Source organism: Etheostoma spectabile, chromosome 21 (assembly GCF_008692095.1).
Source record: "Etheostoma spectabile isolate EspeVRDwgs_2016 chromosome 21, UIUC_Espe_1.0, whole genome shotgun sequence".
NCBI lineage: Eukaryota > Metazoa > Chordata > Actinopteri > Perciformes > Percidae > Etheostoma > Etheostoma spectabile.
The window spans coordinates 4789002-4810316 of NC_045753.1; the positions used below are offsets into that span (position 1 = coordinate 4789002).

The following is a 21315-nucleotide window of genomic DNA, read 5'->3' on the forward strand; positions in this document are numbered from 1 at the left end:
ATACAGCGTTGGGGCCTCACGCACAAAGTATCCCTATATGCAGACGACATTCTCTTATACGTCTCAGACCCACTTAGCTCTGTTCCCTCCATTCTTAAGATTCTGGCTCATTTCGGAAGTCTCTCCGGCTATAAAATAAACTTTGAAAAAAGCGAGATGTTTCCTCTTAATCAGGCAGCCACTTTAATCCCTGCATCACATTTCCCTTTTAGAATTGTCAACAAGGGCTTTAAATATCTTGGAATCGAAATTACTCCTTCCTTTTTGTCCCTTTTCACTAAGAATTTTCAGTCCTGTTCGAAAAATGTAAAAAGACATGGACAGGTGGATGAATCTCCCGCTGTCCTTAGCAGGCCGAATTAATCTTATTAAAATGGTTGTGTTACCAAATTCCTCTACCTCTTCCAAATATCCCCATCCATGATAGAAATCGTTTTTTGTATCATTAGAGAGGAGTGGTATCTTCGTTTATTTGGAACGGTAAGCCACCCAGAATCAAAAGAAGCACCCTCCAGAGATCTAAAAAGCTTGCGGGTCTAGCTCTACCTAATTTTATTAACTATTATTGGGCATGCAATATTAAGACATTGTTACACTGGATTGGAGGAGGTTGCCCCAGCGCGGCATGAGGTCTGGATGCAATGGAGCGGCCTCGAGCTCACTTGATTTAGGCTCCATTCTATGTGCCCATCTCCCCCCCTCGAAGCCAATTTTTGCGCTAACCCAGTGGTCTACCAATCAATTAGAATTTGGTCTCAATTTAGACGACATTTTAAGTTGCAGACAACATCCATACATCCCCCATAAAGAATAATTATAACTTCCCACCTTCTCTTTCAGATGCAAACTTTGGAACTTGGTCCTCAAAGGGCATTAAGTCTATTTCCAATCTGTTTGTGGAGGGCAAGTTCGGATCATTTCCCCAACTCTCTCAATTATTTAATTTACCAAAGTCTCACTTCTTTAGATTCCTCCAAATTAAACACTTTGTCCAGAAAAACATAACCTCCTTTCCAGATTTGCCAGTAGGCAACATGGTTGACCAGATTCTTTTGTTATCCCCTTCACGTAAAGGTGTAATCTCAATTCTTTACAACAGCATATGCAATATCTCCCCACACTCTTTGCAGGACGTCAGGAGACTTTGGGAGGAGGATCTTGGTGAGGAATTTACAGATGATCAATGGAAAGAGGTGCTTGACTTAGTACATACATCTTCTCCCTGTGCCAGACACAGCGTGATACAACTCAAAATAGTTCTAAGAGTACACTTGACCAAAACAAGGCTGGTGAAAATTTTCCCTAATATAGACCCCTCATGCCCTCACTGTAAAGGTCAACCAGCGGACCATATACATATGTTCTGGTCTTGCCCCAAACTTAATGCTTTCTGGGCTAACATTTGTGGTGCCTACTCTAAGATGCTTCGAAGAAACATCGATCCTAACCCTGTAAGTGCCCTATTTGGATTAGCCCTTGAAAATCGCCCCCTTGTAGCATTCACCTCCCTGATTGCCAGGCGTCTCATCCTGCTCTCTTGGAATGAACATGCTCCCCCCAGCTTTACAAGGTGGATTAGAGATGTTATGTATTTCCTAAAGCTCGAAAAGATCAGATACACCCTTAAAAGTTCCCTGCAAACTTTCAGGAAGGTCTGGGCCCCCTTTTTAGAGTACTATGAGAGCTTGCAAACTCCATTAATTATGGATGACTAAGGTGTTATTATAAGACTGAAGCGTCAGCAGCCCCCCCCCCCCCCCTTTTTTTATTTTTTTTTTTTTTATTTAATTTTTTTTTTTTTTTTTAATTAATTAATTTATTTTTCTTGTTTACGTATTTCATTTCACTTGTCTTATTTACTGAGATATCCTACTTTTACTATTATTGTCACTTGGACAATTATTCTTGATCTGGACCTATAGGGACAATGGGATGGGATGGATGGGTGGGTGGGTTGAGATGTGGGGTTCTTTTCATGTTGGTTAATTTCTGCATAACACAGCCATATATTGTTTGTACATATTTGGTCCATTATGTGCTGTAGAAAATGCTACATTGTTTATGGAAAATCAATAAAAACTGTTAAAACTAAATTTAGAGGAAGCAACATGCAGTCACTGTCATTCACGTTAGCCTGGATTGATTATTATATGAATACAATGGTGTCATGCTAGTCCACCAGCGTATTTCTACCTAATTTCCCTCTCCAAAACCACTTCAGAAGAGTAACGTTAGTCACAGCTTGCTTTGGTGTGTGTAAAGCATTAAAGATCAACAAAGAATGGTTCACATTAGAAAAGAACCTTTTTCATTTTTTTCTTTTATGTAGATGCACTCCCTTACAAAATCCCTGCAGTAGTCAAGAATGATTTATTATTTCCAAACAGAGCTATTTATGTCATCTTATGTCAAAAATATTGCAATGTAAGATTTTTCCAATATTGCGCAGGCCTACATGTTAGCTGAAAACTGAACCAATATTTACACAATGAGATTTGTGATAAAAAAAATCATCAGTACCATGGATATAATGACTAAATAGGTAAAGGCAAAAAATAAATCAGCTAGTAAGTCAGGTAAGTTCAGAAAATGATATCACATTACTGTAATGCAGCCTTTAAAGCCAGTAAAAAACGACTCCTATCGCGATATCCAAAATTGAAGACAATTTTAAGTCTCAGATATCACTGTCAATATAATATTCTATATATTGCCCGGCCCTAGCTTCAAGTCCATTTGCTTCCATTTTACACACAGAACTACAGTGTTTGTGTACTGCCGGGTAAACTACTCTCAATACTGTGCCTGAATGCATCCTGCGTAGACACAGACGGAGCTGTTGTTCTGTTACTGTGTGGCTCATGCTACACCTCCTGTGTAGACACAGCCTAACTTAACACAGGCTGAACAGCAGTGTTAAGTCAGTTTAACCACTGACCACAGCCAACATTACTAATGGGCGTGGTCGATATTATGCTTTGTTGCACCTAATCAAATCCAACCGTGATGTTATTTTCTGTAGGTCTCGCTTACTGAGCTTCCTGAGCTTCCTGAGCTTCCTGAGCTCTTAACGCATTATCAACAGTTTCTCCAGCTGGTGTAAACAGCAATTAGCACATTACCAGACCCATTTGACTGAACAAATCTAAGATGTGGGCGTTGATTCAGAGGTCTGGTACCGGACTAATTTATAACTCCATAGCGTAAATATTCAAAAAGTAGGTGGAACATCTAGAAAAGCCAGGTCATAAGGCTTCATTTTATTAAAATAGGTGCAACCTACAGGAAGTTGCAGATTCTAACAAATCAACATATATTAAGATGAGTGAGGGCTTCCTATGTTGTTTCATCATTTATGAGGCCTCTGTACCACAATAAGTGCAAACAGACTGTGGAAAATGGCCAAGGAGTGAAGGTCTCTCCTAAGGGGATACTTCGGGTGAACTGTCTGTTGCAGTGTTTCTCTCAGGCTGCAGCTTAATGACATTGATGATTAGCAGGGCCCAGCAGGCTTCTGGTCACTATACCATACAAGCAGAATGTAGTTTAATGTGCCCAAAAGTGTCCAAACAAAGATAATCAGAAAACTGTATATCACTGAAAACACCAGTGAAACATTTATTCAGCTTTTCTCCTCCACACCCGCCCTCTCTGGGCTATCAGTCAGTGAGCTTGTAGACAATTTCAACTGTAAAATTACAAATGTTATTGATGCCATTGCTCCCACTAAGGTCAAAGTTGTCTCTGGTAAGAAAAGATCTCCATGGAGAAATGTCCTACTGGTGAGAACAGAAAAAAGAGAGTGTAGGAAAGCTGAACGAAGGTGGCGAAAAACAAATCTCCTGGTCCATTATAACACCTATAAAGAGAGACTTCGCATTTATAATTTGGAACTGAGGAATGCAAGAAGGTCCTTCTTCTCTGATATTATCTCTAGAAACAATAATAATTCACGTGCTTTGTTTGCTACTGTTGATAGGTTAACAAACCCTCCAGTACCAGTAGCATCTGAACTTTTATCTACCAAGGCCTGCAATGACTTTGCCTCCTTCTTCAAAGACAAAATTCAGAAGATTAGACAAACAGTCAGTGCCTCCATATCAAGTTCAGGACATGTGTTGTCACAGTGTTCAAGCAAACTAGTTCCAATATGACAGAATTTCACACAATCAACCATACAAACCTGGAGGACATTATTCAACATCTGAAAACCTCGACCTGTTGCCTTGATATTCTACCAACGGGACTTTTCAAAAATGTTTCCAATTGTTTGACTTCTGATCTTCTACAGATTGTGAACACATCTCTTCTTTCAGGTATCTTTCCACGGGCCCTGAAAACTGCAGTAATCAAGCCACTTTTAAAAAAGAACAACCTAGACAAGTCACTAATGAGCAACTATAGGCCAATATCAAACCTTCCGTTTTTAAGTAAAATCATTGAAAAAGTAGTCTTTCAACAACTCAACCATTTCTTGTCACTAAGCAACAGTTTTGATACCTTTCAGTCGGGTTTCCGACCACACCACAGCACTGAACCGGCTCTTGTCAAAGTCTTTAATGACATCCACCTTAACACAGATAGTGGCAAAATTTCAATCTTAGTATTACTTGATCTCAGTGCTGCATTTGACACGGTCGACCATGACATATTACTAGACCGATTGGAAAACTGGGTAGGACTTTCTGGCTTAGTACTAAACTGGTTTGAATCCTACCTAAGAATAGGGATTACTTTGTGTCAATAGGTAATTATACATCTGAGCGTACAAATATGACGTGCGGAGTTCCGCAAGGCTCCATTCTGGGCCTCTTCTGTTTAACATCTACATGCTTCCACTGGCTCAGATTATGGGAGAAAAACAAAATAAGTTACCATAGTTATGCGGATGACACACAAATTTACATAACCTTATCGCCAGGGGACTATAGTCAAATACAAAAACTGACTAACTGCATCGAAAAAAATTAACGACTGGATGTGCCAGAACTTTCTGAAATTAAATGAAGGAAAAACTGAGGTAGTTGTTTTTGGAAAAAAGAGGACGATTAAAAGTCTGCGCTCAGCTTCAAACAACAATGTTAAAAACAACAGACAAAGCCAGAAATCTGGGTGTAGTCATGGACTCAGACCTGAACTTTAACAGCCACATTAAGACAATTACAAGTCAGCCTACTATCACCTAAAGAACATATCAAGGGTTAAAGGACTTATGTGTCAACAGGACTTGGAAAAACTGGTCCATGCTTTCATCTTCAGTAGACTTGACTACTGTAACGGGGTCTTTACAGGTCTCCCTAAAAAATCAATCAGACAGCTGCAGCTGATTCAGAACGCTGCTGCTCGAGTCCTCACTAAGACCAAGAGACTGGATCACATCACTCCAGTTCTGAAGTCTTTACACTGGCTTCCTGTGTCTCAAAGAATTGATTTCAAAGTACTCTTGCTAGTTTATAAATCCCTTAACGGTTTAGGTCCAAATACATTTCTGATCTGCTACTACACTATGACCCCCCCAGACCTCTCAGGTCATCTGGGACAGGTCTACTTTCTGTCCCCAGAGTCAGAACTAAACAGGGTGAAGCAGCTTTCAGTTTCTATGCTCCTCATATCTGGAATAAACTCCCAGAAACCTGCAGATCCGCTGCTACTCTCAGTTTCTTTTAAATCAAGGCTGAAGACCTTTCTTTTTGATGCTGCCTTTCTTTAAATTAATGCTCATTTCTTTCTTATGCTGCACTGTAACTTTTATTCTTGTGTTTTATGTGTCCTAATGTTTCTATTTTGTTTTTAACTGTCTATTCATGTGTCTTATTGATTTTTAATGCTTATGACTTTTAACTGTTTGTACTTGTGTTTTATCTGTTTTAATGATTTTGTGTAAAGCACTTTGAATTGCCCTGTTGCTGAAATGTGCTATATAAATAAAGCTGCCTTGCCTTGCCTTGCCTAATAGATGCAGCTGGAAAGAGCCAACTGTAATGGAGCTCCATTGGGAAACATTGTAGTTGTCATAAGACTGCCTCTGGAATTCATCAGTCACTGTGAGTCTGCTTAATTATCTGGATGTGTGGGCCGAGGGAATACCATTACACACACGCACACACACACGCACACGCACACACACACGCACACGCACACGCCACCACACACAAAGATGACATAATGTCTTAATGACTTATGTCTGGCAGATACAATCCCTACTGCCAAAACGTACATACAACATGCACACAATGAACTGGGAGGTAGTTAAGATACCTACTATGGCGATCAATAACGGGAATAATATCTTAGTGTCATTTATAATAGCTGACACATACACACACACACACACACACACACACAAAACTGTTCCCTACATAAAGATGTCTGGTGTCTGTCAGCAGTAGTTTGCCTTCTATGGAGAGAGAGAGAGAGAGAGAGAGAGAGAGAGAGAGAGAGAGAGAGAGTGTGAAAAAATGGAAAAGAGACAGACAGAGAGGGACTGAGAGAAGATCACTGGCAGTTCTGAGGCACATGTAGTGATGGCACATTTGTAGCATGTGTGTAAGTGCGAAATCCAGTCACTTTAACTGCAGTGGAAACCATTACAGTAGATAATGGTTGAAAGGAAAGTGGAATTGTCTCAGCTGCATTTTCTCTAACAGCCACTAGAGGCTGACTGAGAGAAAGCCTATACATTTTGGATTTGAAGTTCAACAGTCTTCTTTCTCGTGTCTGTTTGTTTGCCATTGTGAGTCAGCAGTAATGAAACGTGGGCACCCGATTAAAACTTTTTTGTTTGCATCTTTCCTCATTCGAAGTTCCCAATTTCAGAGTATAATGGAATGTGCATAATTGGCAGTGACAAGTTGAGATTGTATTACTTGGCAATGCAGAAAATAAAAGCGCTTTTATTCACCATTGTTTTAACTCACTCTTAGATAGGAACTTAACAGACAATTAACTAGATGGAAATCTAATGGACTAAAACTTTAAAGCTGCAGTAGGGAGAAAGCAACACAAAAAGTAGAGTGAGAACTCTTCCTGCAACTCTCCGCTCTCTGTCTGCATGTGCAGAGCAGCCAATAGAAATGTTCTCGCTCCCTAAAATGACCTGTGATTGACCAAAGTCTCCTGTCGCGGCTAGATTCTCTAAAGCCTGAAAACAGTGCCAAGAAGGAGATGCTGTAGTCTCATTTTCGCTCAGACCCATTGAATAACAATAGGCTGAAAAGATATTATGGAATCTTTTTGCCAAATGACAACATGAAATATTGCTTAAAGTCCCATATTGAATTTTTTCCCCAAAGGGGAATATACATGAAGACTAAAACAGAACTATTTGGTACAAAATTTTTTTAAAAAGGGTACGGAACCCTCTGGATTAATTTCCAAACAGAAAATGACCCACTTTTGGAACTGGCAGTGTTAATTTTAAAATCGTGTGCACGGCCCACTGGTTTTTTGTAAGCTACGGGTTAAACCATGCAAACACATTTAAATGGGTTCAAATGCTTTTTAAAACTCGGTGGTGAGACGTTTTCGCCCCCGACCCCGCTGGGTAATAGCTAGCTGCTTTACGGTTGACCGGTTGACAATACCCCTTTTTTTCTAGTCTGCATCCCGGTGTATACCCCCACAGTGGCGCGTTTTTTGAAGGTGCCCCAAAAAGAGGGTGATGTCATTTTTTAAAATGAGTTAAATATTTCAAAAAAGGGTGGTTTGCTCCCCCCCCCTTCTTCTCACCCCCGTCCCCCAACCCTTCCTGCCCCAAACCCCCCCCCCAACCTTCTGGTCGGTTATAGGCTGAATATGTGTATGCTCATCGGCAGTTTGGTACTTTGAAAGTGTGTTAAAGGGGACAGGCATCTAGAGTAGTGGGAGATGTTTTTCAGTTTTTCGGGGGGACACAGCTAGCAGATAGCGGGAGTTTTTTTTTTTACGTGTTTAGGGGACAGGCAGCTAGAGTAGCGAGAGATTTTTTTACAGGTTCAGGGGACAGGCAGCTAGCAGATGCGAGGAGAGTTTGCTGTAGTGGCAAAAACACGTGCATTCAAGCACCTTAAAAGACCTGCAGAAAAATTTATTTGGTGGTACAAAATATTGGTTTCTTAGTCCCATTTTACGAATCCCAAATTCGGGCAGCGAGGTGGCAAACACCTCAGCATCCCCCCTTCCCCACACCTAAAATTGAGTCTGAAAAATTTGGTTTAATGCACGCAAAGGGTGTTTTTAAAGCCAAACAATGAGAAAAAACAAAAATCTGGCGCTGGAAAAGCCTAAAGACTTTAAAGGGAAGGAGTGGATAAAAGGACTGCCCATCCTTTACTTGAATAAAAGGTGTAGATTTTTAAAAGATTTTGTTTTTGAGCTTTAAAAAAACTAAGTGACCTTTTGGGTTCCTATACCCGGGTTTTTTAAAGGGGAAAATTTTTATGTTTTCAATTTTTACTTGATTTTGATTCTACTGGAACATGGTTACAATGCTTTATTTCTTTAACAACACTTTATTTTTTTCATACTGCCCATGGCTGCTGTCCCTGTATTCCCCCTCGGTCTGAGATGCTTTGTTGGAGCGCCTGTCTTATTAAGCCCCGCTCCCAAAAAAACAAAAACAAAAAATTGCTCCGATTGGTCAACGCACTTCCGCAAGTCTCTGGAATCTCCGCTGCTGTTGCACTCGATCCGAGTGAGACTGACTTCAACTGAGCAGGACTCTGTGCTGTGAAAAATCACCAATAAAAGGCTTCAAATCCGTGGCCGGGTTAGCTCAGTTGGTAGAGCAGGCACACATATATAGAGGTTAACTCTTCAAATCTGACCTGCGGCCCTTTGCTGCATGTCATTCCCCTTCTCTCTCCCCTTTGAAGTCTTCATCTGTCCTGTGGAATTAAAGGCCTCTTAACTTAAATGAAGAAACAACTGAGGTGGGGTTTTTTTTGGCGCAAAAGGAGGAACTATTAAAAGTCAGCGCTCACCTTCAAATGTTAAAAACAACAGACAAAGCCAGAAATCTTGGTGTGGTCATGGACATTAACACAACTACAAAGTCAGACACCTTTAGAATATATCTAGGGTTAAAGGACTTATGTCTCAGCAGGATCTGGAAAAACTTGTCCATACTTTTATCTTTAGTAGACTTGACTACTGGAATGATGTCTTTACAGGTGTCCCTAAAAAAAAGAAAATCACTCAGACAGCTGCAGCTGATTCAGAACGCTGCTGCTCGAGTCCTCACTAAGACCAAGAGAGTGGATCACATCACTCCATTTCTGAAGTCTTTACACTGGCTTCCTGTGCCTCAAATAATAGACTTCAAAATACTTTTGCTGGTTCATAATCACCAAATGGTTTAGGGCCAAAATACATTTCTGAACATTCTACAGTCACAAATTGCAGATAAAAGCTTCTGAACAAAATACTACCAACCCAAATATGTTTCAGCATAGGCCTAATACTCAAATAGGGCAGAAATTAAAAAAAAATGGCAACCAAGATCACACCTTTCCACGACTTAGCATGTAGCTAGTCCTATGTGAACACAGCAATAGCTGCAATAGAAACTGCAATAGCCTGACTGGACCAATCATAGAAACCCAGATCTGTGTTACGTAACAAAAAATGGTGAAAGCGGAGCGTTCAGAACATAGAGAAATCTGAGATTTTTGTTCACAGGGATGTTAACCTCATTATTTGAAGCTTTGGCCACGTTTAACATGAAAATCTGACATTGTAACATTATAGATATGACAGAAAATATGGAAAAACAGGTAGGTAGGTTCCCTTTAAAACATTTATAAATGTGCAGTGTGGGTCTGTCTGTTGTGTGTGTGTGTGGTGTGTGTGTGTTGTGTGTGTGTGTGTGTGTGTGTGTGTGTGTGTGTGTGTGTGTGTGTGTGTAGCGACAAAATGGCTTTCCTTCCTTGAGAAAAACACTCTTAGGCCGCATCTGCCGTCCTCCCACACACACATAAATAGACTGACAAAAATAACATTGTCTTATGTAGTCCACACAGTCAAACTCAAACACACACACTCAAACAATGTGGGCACAAGCATAAAAACAGAATCTGATATGTGCGCGCACACGCAAAAAAAGCACATTAGAGTGCATGGTCAGTGGTCATCAGGACTACACTCAAAAGCAGCAGAGTTGAATACAAAGTCTTACACAACAGCTTATTCAACAGTAGCAGTCAGTGGAAACCTTAAAAAAGACCTCCCTGTAGTGCAGGATCAGAGGAGAGAGAGAGAGAGAGAGAGAGGAGAGAGAGAGAGAGAGAGAGAGAGAGAGAGAGAGAGAGAAAGAAAAAGAGAAAGAGAGAGTGCTATCATAGAGGCATGATTGTAGTCCAAAGGTAGACAAGCAGGATCACTTATTAATCCTCCTCTGACACAAAAGAGAGGGAGAGAAAGGGATTCAGAATGAGGGAACAAAAAATTGGGTAAGGCACTGTTAACATCTTTAATCCTGTTCACTGAGTCCACCAGTTCAAAAGCCGAGGATAATGCAGAAAATTAAGCAGAATGTAGGATAAAATCTCTAAAATGACACTCGATGTGACAGAGCAAGTGACTGAGCATCAAGATATAAGTTAGTATTTACAGATCCAGTTTCTCTTTTTTAATCTTCCTCTTTACATTTAAAGGAATATACATGTATGTGTGTGTGCTCAGATATGGCTTCTGGAAAGAAAATAAAGGATAAAATATGAATACCGGTAACTAAACTGACATTCATTAAGAAGTTCCCAGCACATTGGGCAGGAGACATTCTTGATGCCTACTATCTCAAACATGTCTCTCAGATAAGGCAGAGGATGATGGGAATGTGTTCCTGCTTGTCTGCTGAATCTCTGGGATCTCTGTTTTCTTCATTTTCAATCATGTTCCCGTCCATACAACTATGTGATATTGTTTCCAACATCAAACCACAATGATTTGCCGCAAATGAATGCCGCCGAATCCGTCAAGTCATCTCGTAGTGGTGCGTCAAGTGCAACGTATATTCCCATCCAGTTAGATTGAATTGGGTATTGATGACGCAAACAATAATAACTCCAATGAAATTATTGAAAAATGTGAGGACTAGATTAGGACTGGATCTGATTCAGGTTTCCAACTTGGCCCCAGGTGTGACCGTTAAAACACGGACGGAGACATTTTCTCTCTTTTGAGGCTTTATTAGACTCAAGCTACATTACAAACATGGGCGTGGGTAGCTCTGCTATGCTGTGTCTGTGTGGTTGCGAGTGTGTGTGTGTGTGTGTGTGTGTGTGTGTGTGTGTGTGTGTGTGTGTGTGTGGTGTTGTGTGTGTGGTTCTGCAAATAAATAAATAAACATCGTAAAGGCTACCATACACAACCCATTGGAATTATATATATGCTAGCAAATAACAATAAACTTATTGATTCCATTATCTTAATGCAGTGTAACTGTAGCATGTAAATAATGCACCTGAAATACAAACGTGAGCGAGGGTGTTCAACAATCTCCATTATATCGAATCAACAGCCAAGTGCAACCTAGGTAACAGGTGAAGAACACAAACAACATCACTAGCTAACTTACTTTAAATTTACTTTAACTATAAACCAATACAACAACAAAATGAACTGACAACATGAGTTATAAGACTTACAGTTCTCAAAGACGCGCAACACACACACACACACACCACACACACACCACACACACACACACACACAATCTCAACTGATTATCCTCTTTTTCTTTTCTCTCACTTTTTTTCCTCCGTGTAGCGTGCGCGCCCTTGCAATTCTTGACAAACTAAAGTAACGAGCCAATTTTATAACATGTAAGGAGTAGAACGTACCGATATTTGTGTTAAAATGTAAGGAGTAAAAGTAGAAAGATGCCACAAAAACAAACGGTGAAGTAAAAATATCAGAAAAATCCACTTGACTTCCCATCTCTAGAAGCCAGGACAGAATTTGGCTAAGCTAGGCTAACCACATCCTGACTCCAGCTCCGTATTAAACACAGCTATGAGATTGATATGATCTTCTTATGTCACTAGCAGAACAAAAGCAAATCATATTCCCAAAGTATTGAACAATTTCTGTAGGCCTGCATTAATTGACATTTTGGCTAAAGTGCAAAAAGCTATACAGATAACATTAACATAACCTTTAAAGCTGTTAGGGTTGACTTATTAGCAAACAGCCTATTTACTGCAGACACTGAACTACAGTATTTATTTAGAAAAGTGCTTGTATCCACCTGTGACTGTAAATGTAATAGTCACTCTCTTTATAGCCCTGGTTTGCTCATTGTTTGTTTGTTTGTCTGCTTTTTGCTCCTGAGCACCAAGTGTACAGTGGGTTTATCAGATTTTTCATAAAAAAAGGCTGCCTGCTGCTGGAAACAATAGTGTGATAGCTGAACCAGAACAGTAAAGGTGATTCCTGCAAAATCCAAACAATGGGCCTCATTCACCAATATCTTCCTAAGTTTTCGCTTAGATGTGTTCTTAAGAAAGTCCCTAAGAAAAGTCTACATGTGATTCATGACGTGTTCTTAAACAGCAGAATAGTTCCCAGGTGTGTTCATAGAATGATGAATCCCAGCGCAGGCACACGCCCCGTTACTTCCCACAAATCTCTGAACAAGATAATTCCTTCATTCTATAATGAATTCTTTTTTTCTTTTTTTTCCTGTTACCAACTTCATAATTGTGCCACTTGAAATAATCACAAACTCAGGCCTCCTATCTGTCGTACATTTATCTCAACTTCAGTTTGGTTTATATTCTATTTAATTTATTTAATTTATTAAATATATTAATATTAAATACTCTTTATCGATCCCCTATGGGTAAATTACAATTTACACTCTGTTGTTATTACACACTACGCACAGGCCTGAAATACACACACATGCTCAGGTGTGTGTATTTCTCCATGCGCTAATGGAGAGATGTCAAAGTGAGTGGCCCAGTGCCCTGAGCAGCTGGGGGGGGGGGGGTTCGGTGCTTTGCTCAAATAACAGAGGTTCAGTGAAATGGAATGCTTTGCCTTTTCCAAAGCTAACACTTGTACAATGTAAGGAAGCTGTTAAATGCTTGTTTTTGTCTGTGCAACGTTATCCCTGTAGGATAACGTTGCACAGCCCATGTGACTACTAATATTTTACCTTTCATTTGTATTCTGTTGATTCGATATTGTGTGTAATTGTAGCTCGGGCTTTTTTCTCACTCTTTCTTCTCTTTTCTTATTAGTATTTAAGTGTCTTTCTATTTTCATTTGAGTATGCATTAGAGAGTGCCCAGATATAGCCCCTCTGAGGGCTGTTTGCATCTCTCCATCACAGCTATTGTTGATTGTGTGTATCATAATCTGTAGTATTTGTATATGAGTAAATACATAAACTAAAAAAAAAATTTTCTCAAGTTTTACATCACATTACAATTTTGATGCTAAACCTGCAGCTGCATTTCACTGATGCATGCTAATTCTGGGCTAGTATCAAAGCTATAGAGGGACACACAATAAGGTCCAAGTCACTGTAAAGTCCTTCACCAACATTTAGAACAAGTCTGCCTACTCAAATATTTAGTCATATACTGTATGTATGTGTAGAGGGACTATGAATCTGTCTTTTTGCATGTCCCCGCAGTTCCCATTCTAGGTGTCACAGCCCAAAGGTCTATATTAAAGCAGTCAAAATCTAACCGGAGGATTTCAGCAGCTTCTGCTACATTGCTGCTGTCCTGTATGTGCCAGATCAGCCTGCTGTGCGTCAGTATGTGCTGTAGTACTGTGTGTGTATGGTGTTTGTGCGAGTTGTATTCCAAGTATCCAGTTTTATAGCATCAGGGATTTACACACACACACACACCACACACCACACACACACACACACCCACACACACACACACACACACACAACCACACACACACACACACACACACACACACACACACCACACACACACACACACACACACACACGGCAGGTCAGCGGAGGAGGGTTTAAAAGCTTGGCACAGAGAGAATGAGAGTGGAGGAGGGGGAAGCGTCAATGATGTAATCTGAGAAAAGCAGAGGGAAGAGGAAAGCAGAGAGGGAGACACTTCACTCTTTAAATACTGTACACTGAATAAATACTGATAATCACTCACTCAGTCAATTATTTTAATTTACATTTAGTAGAAATATAATGCATCACTTATCTATTTTAGGGCTTTTCTACGGCTGTCCTCGACTAAAGAAATTCTTACTTGACTAACCACTTACATGATTTTGTCGACTAATCGATTAGTTGATTTAATCGACATAGCTGTGCGCTTTGAGAGGGGGTTAAGACAAAAAAAAGCACAATATAAATGTAGTTAATTAATCATCTGTAAAATTGAGACTCTACAAAATTAATCTTGTGTTCATCAGAATTGCTCATAAGTATCTTGGAAATGAGTAATTGACCATGAATAAGCCTAAAAACTACTTATAAAACTAAAAAAGTCTTAGTCGAGTAAGACCAAAACCACAGATTAGTCGACTAATTGTCACATCTACCTCTGTAATAACAATATATCTTTTGAAATACACTTATGCACAAGATTATCCACCCTCACAGCTATTTATTCATTGTACTAAATAATGAAACAATCAATTAGAGTCAAACATTCTCTGCAACCAGCTTCTAAAATCGGAGTATTTGTTCCTTTTCTGTGTCTTTTGTGATAATACACATGAAAAAAACTCATGAAAAACTGTGGTTTCTGGACTGTTGGTCATAACAAATAACAAATTTGACTGTTGGCAGAGGGAAATGGTTAGCCTTCGGCAGTAACACATACACACATTTTAATGAAATCAAGTAAAAAAAAATATATATATATATTTTAACCTCTATAGGAAGCATTCGTGTTTATGTAAACTCCAAGCATTTTACTCAAACTGTGGCCTCAGCACTCCCTACGTTACTCTGTACCTCAGAAGTGTCCCTAAGCCATATTGACATCCAGCGGCAGGTTGCATCCTCAGTCATTTTGTGATCCCACAGATGTCTACAGTCTGCCGGGAGTGGTGTGACTTCTGCCCAGGGTAGAAACAGTGTTAAGTAGGGATAGACCGATTATCGCCCAGGGCTGATTATTTGGACGTATTTTGGCAGTTTGCAGATTATCTGTATCAGCGTTTTATTTGCATGATAACTGAGGAAGTTAATTTACTAAAAAGTGTTCTACTTTGGCTCGGCTACAGCTCTGTCTGTCCCTCTGCTTCGGTAACACTCACCACTGAGTCGGACTTACTGTTGTTAATGTTTGCTTGTGATGTGAAAGCAAGGAGCCCAACCACTAGGGCTGGGTAGTAGGATTCAACCAAAATAACCCAGTACTTAGACTTAGAGACTTAGACTTCTCTTTATTGATCCTTTTGGGATGACTCCCGCAAGGAAATTGAAAAATCCAGCAGCAGTTTTAGCAAGAAAAAAAAATTAAAAATAGAAAAAAGAAAGACAGTAATAAGCAACAAAATACAATAATGATAATAACAACAATAAGAACATTTGTCAAATAAACAAACAAAAGACCATAAATTTTATTAAAGTGTCAGTGTTGAGTCCAGTATTGAAGTGATAAAGTGATAAAGTGACTAGGTGTGAATTTAAGTCCAGGTGTGCGTGTATGTATGTATGTATGTATGTATGTGTACTGTGTGTATGTATGTATGTGTACTGTGTGTATGTATGTATGTGTACTGTGTATGTATGTATGTGTATGTATGTATGTGTACTGTGTATGTATGTATGTATGTATGTATGTATGTATGTATGTATGTATGTATGTATGTATGTATGTATTGTCCTCTGCCCTATTTCCTCCTCCCCCCTAGTGAGGAGTTGTATAGTCGGATGGCATGAGGGACAAAGGAGTCCTTGAGTCTGTTGGTTCGGCACTTGGGAAGGAGCAGCCTTCCACTGAACCGGCTCCTCTGGGTGCTGATGACTGTGTGCAGGGGGTGGCTGGCATTTTCAGCAATAGCCAGCAGTTTGTCCAATGTCCTCCTCTCTGCCACCGTCACCAGTGAGTCCAGCTTCATGCCGACCACAGAGCCGGCCCGCCTGATCAGTTTATCCAGCCTGTGGGTGTCCTTCTTTGATATGCTGCCCCCCCAGCACACCACAGTGTAGAAGAGGACACTGGTGACCACAGACTGGTAGAACATCCACAGCAGTTTGCTGCAAATGTTAAAGGAGCGCAGCCTCCTCAGGAAGTACAGCCGGCTCTGTGTCTTCCTGTACAGGTGGCTGCTGTTTGTTGTCCAGTCCAGTTTGTTGTCCAGCCACAGCCAGAGGTATTATTATTAGTATTAGTATTATTATTAGTACCAAGTAGTGGCAAAGTTTCTTCAGTCAGACAATGCTGCCATGCGTGTTGTTTTGCTTGCAGCCAATCAGGAGTAATTCGCCCACTACCACAGCAGCTACATCCCATATAGCCTACGGTGTGGTGCAGTTGAGGATGGCATATTTGAGTTGGCAGTTCAGCGAGCCGACATGCTACCATTCACTTTTAAAATGATGAAGAAAAAAAACACACGCAAAAACTTCAACACAAATACAAAAGCTACAACACAAACACAAAAGCTACAACACAAACGCAAAAGCTACAACACAAATACAAGAGCTACAACAAAAAAGCTACAACACAAACGCAAAAGCTACAACACAAACGCAAAAGCTACAACACAAATACAAGAGCTACAACACAAAAGCTACAACACAAACACAAAAGATACAACACAAAGACAAGAGCTACAACACAAAAGCTACAACACAAACACAAAAGCTACAACACAAACGCAAAAGCTACAACACAAATGCAAAAGCTACGACACAAAAGCAAAAGCTACAACACAAATACCAGAGCTACAACCCAAAAGCAAAAGCTACAACACAAATACAAGAGCTACAACACAAAAGCTACAACACAAATGCAAAAGCTACAACACAAACGCAAAAGCTACAACACAAATGCAAAAGCTACGACACAAAAGCAAAAGCTACAACACAAATACCAGAGCTACAACCCAAAAGCAAAAGCTACAACACAAATACAAGAGCTACAACACAAAAGCTACAACACAAATGCAAAAGCTACAACACAAACGCAAAAGCTACAACACAAACGCAAAAGCTACAACACAAATACAAGAGCTACAACACAAAAGCTACAACACAAATGCAAAAGCTACAACACAAACGCAAAAGCTACAACACAAATACAAGAGCTACAACACAAAAGCTACAACACAAACGCAAAAGCTACAACACAAACGCAAAAGCTACGACACAAATACCAGAGCTACAACCCAAAAGCAAAAGCTACAACACAAACGCAAAAGCTACAACACAAACGCAAAAGCTACAACACAAACGCAAAAGCTACAACACAAAAGCAAAAGCTACAACACAATTGCAATTTCTTTCGAAATTTAACATGTCTTCCCCATCCGACCGAATCTTGGATCATTCATCCAAAACTCTAACCAACCAACTATACTCCCCAGTAACTGCAAGCACTCACATTTATTAGATGCAGAACTATAAACAGAGATTAATGTGTTGGATGTTGTGCTTTCAACCTGAGGCCATGCATATCAGGGGCAAGGCCAATGTTGTAGCTGAGTTATGTCTCAATGTGAATACTGATTCATTATGCTCTCATTATTCACCATTTGTCAATTTGCGGGCGTGTGGCAGAGCTCTTTGTTTCATTTGTTGAGTTGATTCCTCATTGGTTGTATTTATTAGTTTGGTCGGAGGTCTCTAGTAATAATGTCTTTTTATTTGGTGCAAGGGCAGCTCAACAACCATTTGTAAAGTCATCTTTCTTCTGGTAATCTTTTGTCACGGCATGTTATTATGTTATCCTCTGGTTGAGCCACAGCGGAAGCTATTGAACAAAAGTACATAAACAGTAACTGCACATTTCTCCAGTACAAACTGCTGAGACTGTACACAAACCCTTTTAACTTACTTTTACGTAAGTCCTCAAATACCCATATAATGCTCATATGACAATGGTATTTTAATACTTAGTTATTTTCTTGTTAGTACATACAGTATGAAGCAGGTAGGTCTTCATGTTAGGGCTGCATGATTTGGAAAAAAAGTCATATTGCGGTTTACAATGCTGCGACTACCATTATCATAATGGTATCATGAGTTTACTTGATTATCAAGAAAGTGCTGAAAATACGCTACGATTGTTTCAAAATGTGTATTTTTTAAGTTGAACATACAAAGTTAAATGGGCATGAGAAGAAATACAGTGCATAAACAAAAATGTGCAATCCTTTTTTAAATAACTTAATTTTAGAAAATGTAAGAAGAGAAATACAAATCCTTATCAAATTAATACATTTTGTATACCCTCATAAAAGATGATAGAATATGGGTGTGATATAAAAACAAGTGATTAAGTTGGAAAATATACTTTAAAACAACATTTTTTGTCCGCATGCTCCGTCTGAACCACTTCTGGTGCTCATACTACGGCCTAAACAGACTGACGGGTCATAGCTTTTGTGGATGTTGTTATGAGGGCAGTGCTTAATACATCCATAGGGTAGCATAATTCAGAAGGCATACTCAACGTAGATTCAACACAGAACCATAAATCGGGCTTTAGTGAGAACGAGAACGGCGGGCCAGTGAGGGACGACCGTGTGTGAGTGGTGAAGCGAGGAAAGAGACCATAACCCAATAAATCAACACTTTTATTGACTTTTTTTAATCCATGTTTTTTACATTTTCTTACCTTTTTAGTCCCATTTTTCAAAGCTTTTGACGCTTTTAACCGATGTTTTTAAATTTTTCTTATGTTTTTTTCCCATTTTTCCACAATTTTCACAGTTTTTTGCGACGTTTGTTACTTTTTTGACGTTTTCAACACAACATAACACTAACTCATTAACTTTAGTTTTATAGTTAATTTTTGGAATTTATGGTCAATAAACCCCCATTTATAGTAAATCATACCTAATGTTTGAGTTAGAAAAGCAGAAATTAGGAATAATTTAGACCAAAATTAAAGCAATGGATGTTGATGGATAATCACAGACGGGAATATCTCAGCTATCCTAAAACCCCTTCAATGTTTTTTTCAAATGCTATAAAACGGAATAAAAAACCTCAAGATGAATGAAAGTGGAGATTTGTACTAGCCAAAGAGCATTGTGCAGAATCAATCAAGTTTTGGGTAGTTAAAAAGAACATTGATATAGGAAAACAGGTCAATTTGACCCAAGGACAACATGAGGGTTAGAACACGGTGGCTTCAACTGTTGTTAATACTGTCGGTAAAGTGAAGGGTGTCACAACGTGGAGAGCACACAGGGTGTCACGCTGACAGCACACCTTTTTGTTTACTTAAATCACACAATTTTTGTGGTTATGTAATCACATGGTGAGTGATCGCAATTAATCGTGCAGCCCTAGTGCATGCATGTGTTTGGGTAGATCATACGGTACATGACTTCTCAGCCAGTTTGGTATCATGGTTACCGGTTCAACAAGCTTCCTTGGTGTGAATGATAATCAACAACAGTCTAATTTGCTGAGGGCAACAGGCATGCGATGCATTCGACTGACTAACACACAGGCTGAGGTACATAACTTGCCTGTGCCAAAAACGTGTGCATGGAAGTTTATTTTTGATGCGAGATGTGGTTAAAGTTTCAGAACGCTAGTAAGCAGACCTTTAAACTTTGTCACAGAGTATGAATTTTGCATTCAAATAGTACATTACCCATGGATTTTGTTTATTCTTCTTTGAATGGTACTTGCTTAACCCTCATGTTGTCCTCGGGTCAAATTGACCCCTTTTCCTACATCAATGTTCTTTTTAACCACCCAGTTGTAATTACCCAAAATAACATGATGGATTCCACACAACGCTCTTTGGCAAGTACAAATCTCTACTTTCATTAATTTTGGGGCGTCTTATTCAATTTGATAGCATTTGAAAAAAGAAATTGAAGTGTTTTCGCAATATTGAGTAAACGTGTTGACATATTCCAGTCTGTGATTATCCATCAACATCCATTCCTTTAATTTTAGTCTAAACAATTCCTAATTTCTGCTCTTCTAACTCAAACATTAGGTATAATATCCTATAAATGAGGTTTATTGACCCTAAATTCCAAAAATAACTGTGAACCTCAAGTTAATAATGTTACGTAGGGTTTAAAAACTGTCAACAAAAGAGTTGATTTTCAACTTTGACGGGATTAGGGGGAAGGGTTAATGGCGGCAAACCCAGTTAGAATAAAGCTTTTAGCCTCCTTTAGCTAGAAATTGGACCTAAAATTAAAAAAAATGGTGGAACAAGCTCCCCATCGCAGGCTAAAAACAAATCTCTTCCAACTGCACCTTAGCTAAGAAGATGATTGGTTTTTTTACATGTTGCACTAACATGTGGTGCTTTGTAGTTTGGCTCATTTCAAGCTAGTGTACTGTACTATTTAGGACTATTTAGGGCACCTAAACCTTGCCTGTAGCTGCCAGTAGCTCCTCACAGGACACCGATTGGTTCGGTCTGTTGCGGTTTGGACACAAACGCATTACTTGATAGGATGGGTTTTTATGTGCTATAAAGATAGAGATAGATTTATATATCCTCAAAGGGCAATTCAGTTTCCACAGTTCACTGAAACATAAATACACGATCATGCTGCCAGTCATCAGTGACAGAGGGGGCACAATAAAAAAGGCATATGGAAAGGTGCGAGGAAAGTGTGATTTCCGCAAGTACAAAACAAGAAATATATTTGAATAATGATGTGTTCTCGCGTTTCTCGCGTGATCACGCGATAGCCAGATCTGCTGTCCTATCAAAATAAAGGCTGAAAATGCCCAAAAAATAATCTTAGAAAAATTAAAATAATATACTACTACTACTACTACTACTACTACTACTACTACTACTACTACTACTACTATAATAATAATAATAACAGTGGGATGGATGCCGAAATCATCAGACAAACAGCAAGAGACTCCATTGTTTGTGACAAAATCACAAACCACAAATGCAGTGTAATTTACATCATGTCCTGCCTCATGCACGCTCCAGAGATGCGCCTACAGTTTTAAAATTTTACATTATATAGGACATTGTTTTATAAGTTTATTTTTTAATGTGCAAGTATGTTGATTTTTTAAAATACATGTTTAATTTAATTAAATAAATATACCTGAAGTATAGTAGTTATGTCTCCCGTTATGGACAAACTAGTAGGCTGTATATTTGAATATATTTGAACCTGTGTTTTTTTAGAAGATATAGAACATATTTTTGT

The 21315-nt window shown here is 39.2% G+C and overlaps 1 protein-coding gene and 2 long non-coding RNA genes across 3 annotated transcripts in view; 1 reads left to right on the plus strand and 2 right to left on the minus strand.

Annotated features, from left to right (window-relative positions):
• The window catches only part of ryr2a (ryanodine receptor 2a (cardiac)), a 250065-nt gene that overhangs the window by 190828 nt on the left and 37922 nt on the right, over positions 1–21315 (minus strand). The gene's annotated exons all lie outside the window — the stretch shown is intronic.
• On the plus strand, positions 671–15251 carry LOC116671554 (uncharacterized). Its single transcript, XR_004327288.1, has 3 exons — positions 671–683; positions 11810–11815; positions 15069–15251. It is a non-coding gene; the product is annotated as an uncharacterized LOC116671554 (long non-coding RNA).
• LOC116671575 (uncharacterized) lies at positions 3410–14291 on the minus strand. The gene is made up of 3 exons (XR_004327308.1): positions 14198–14291; positions 11543–11545; positions 3410–3419 (listed from the first exon to the last, which is right to left on the minus strand). It is a non-coding gene; the product is annotated as an uncharacterized LOC116671575 (long non-coding RNA).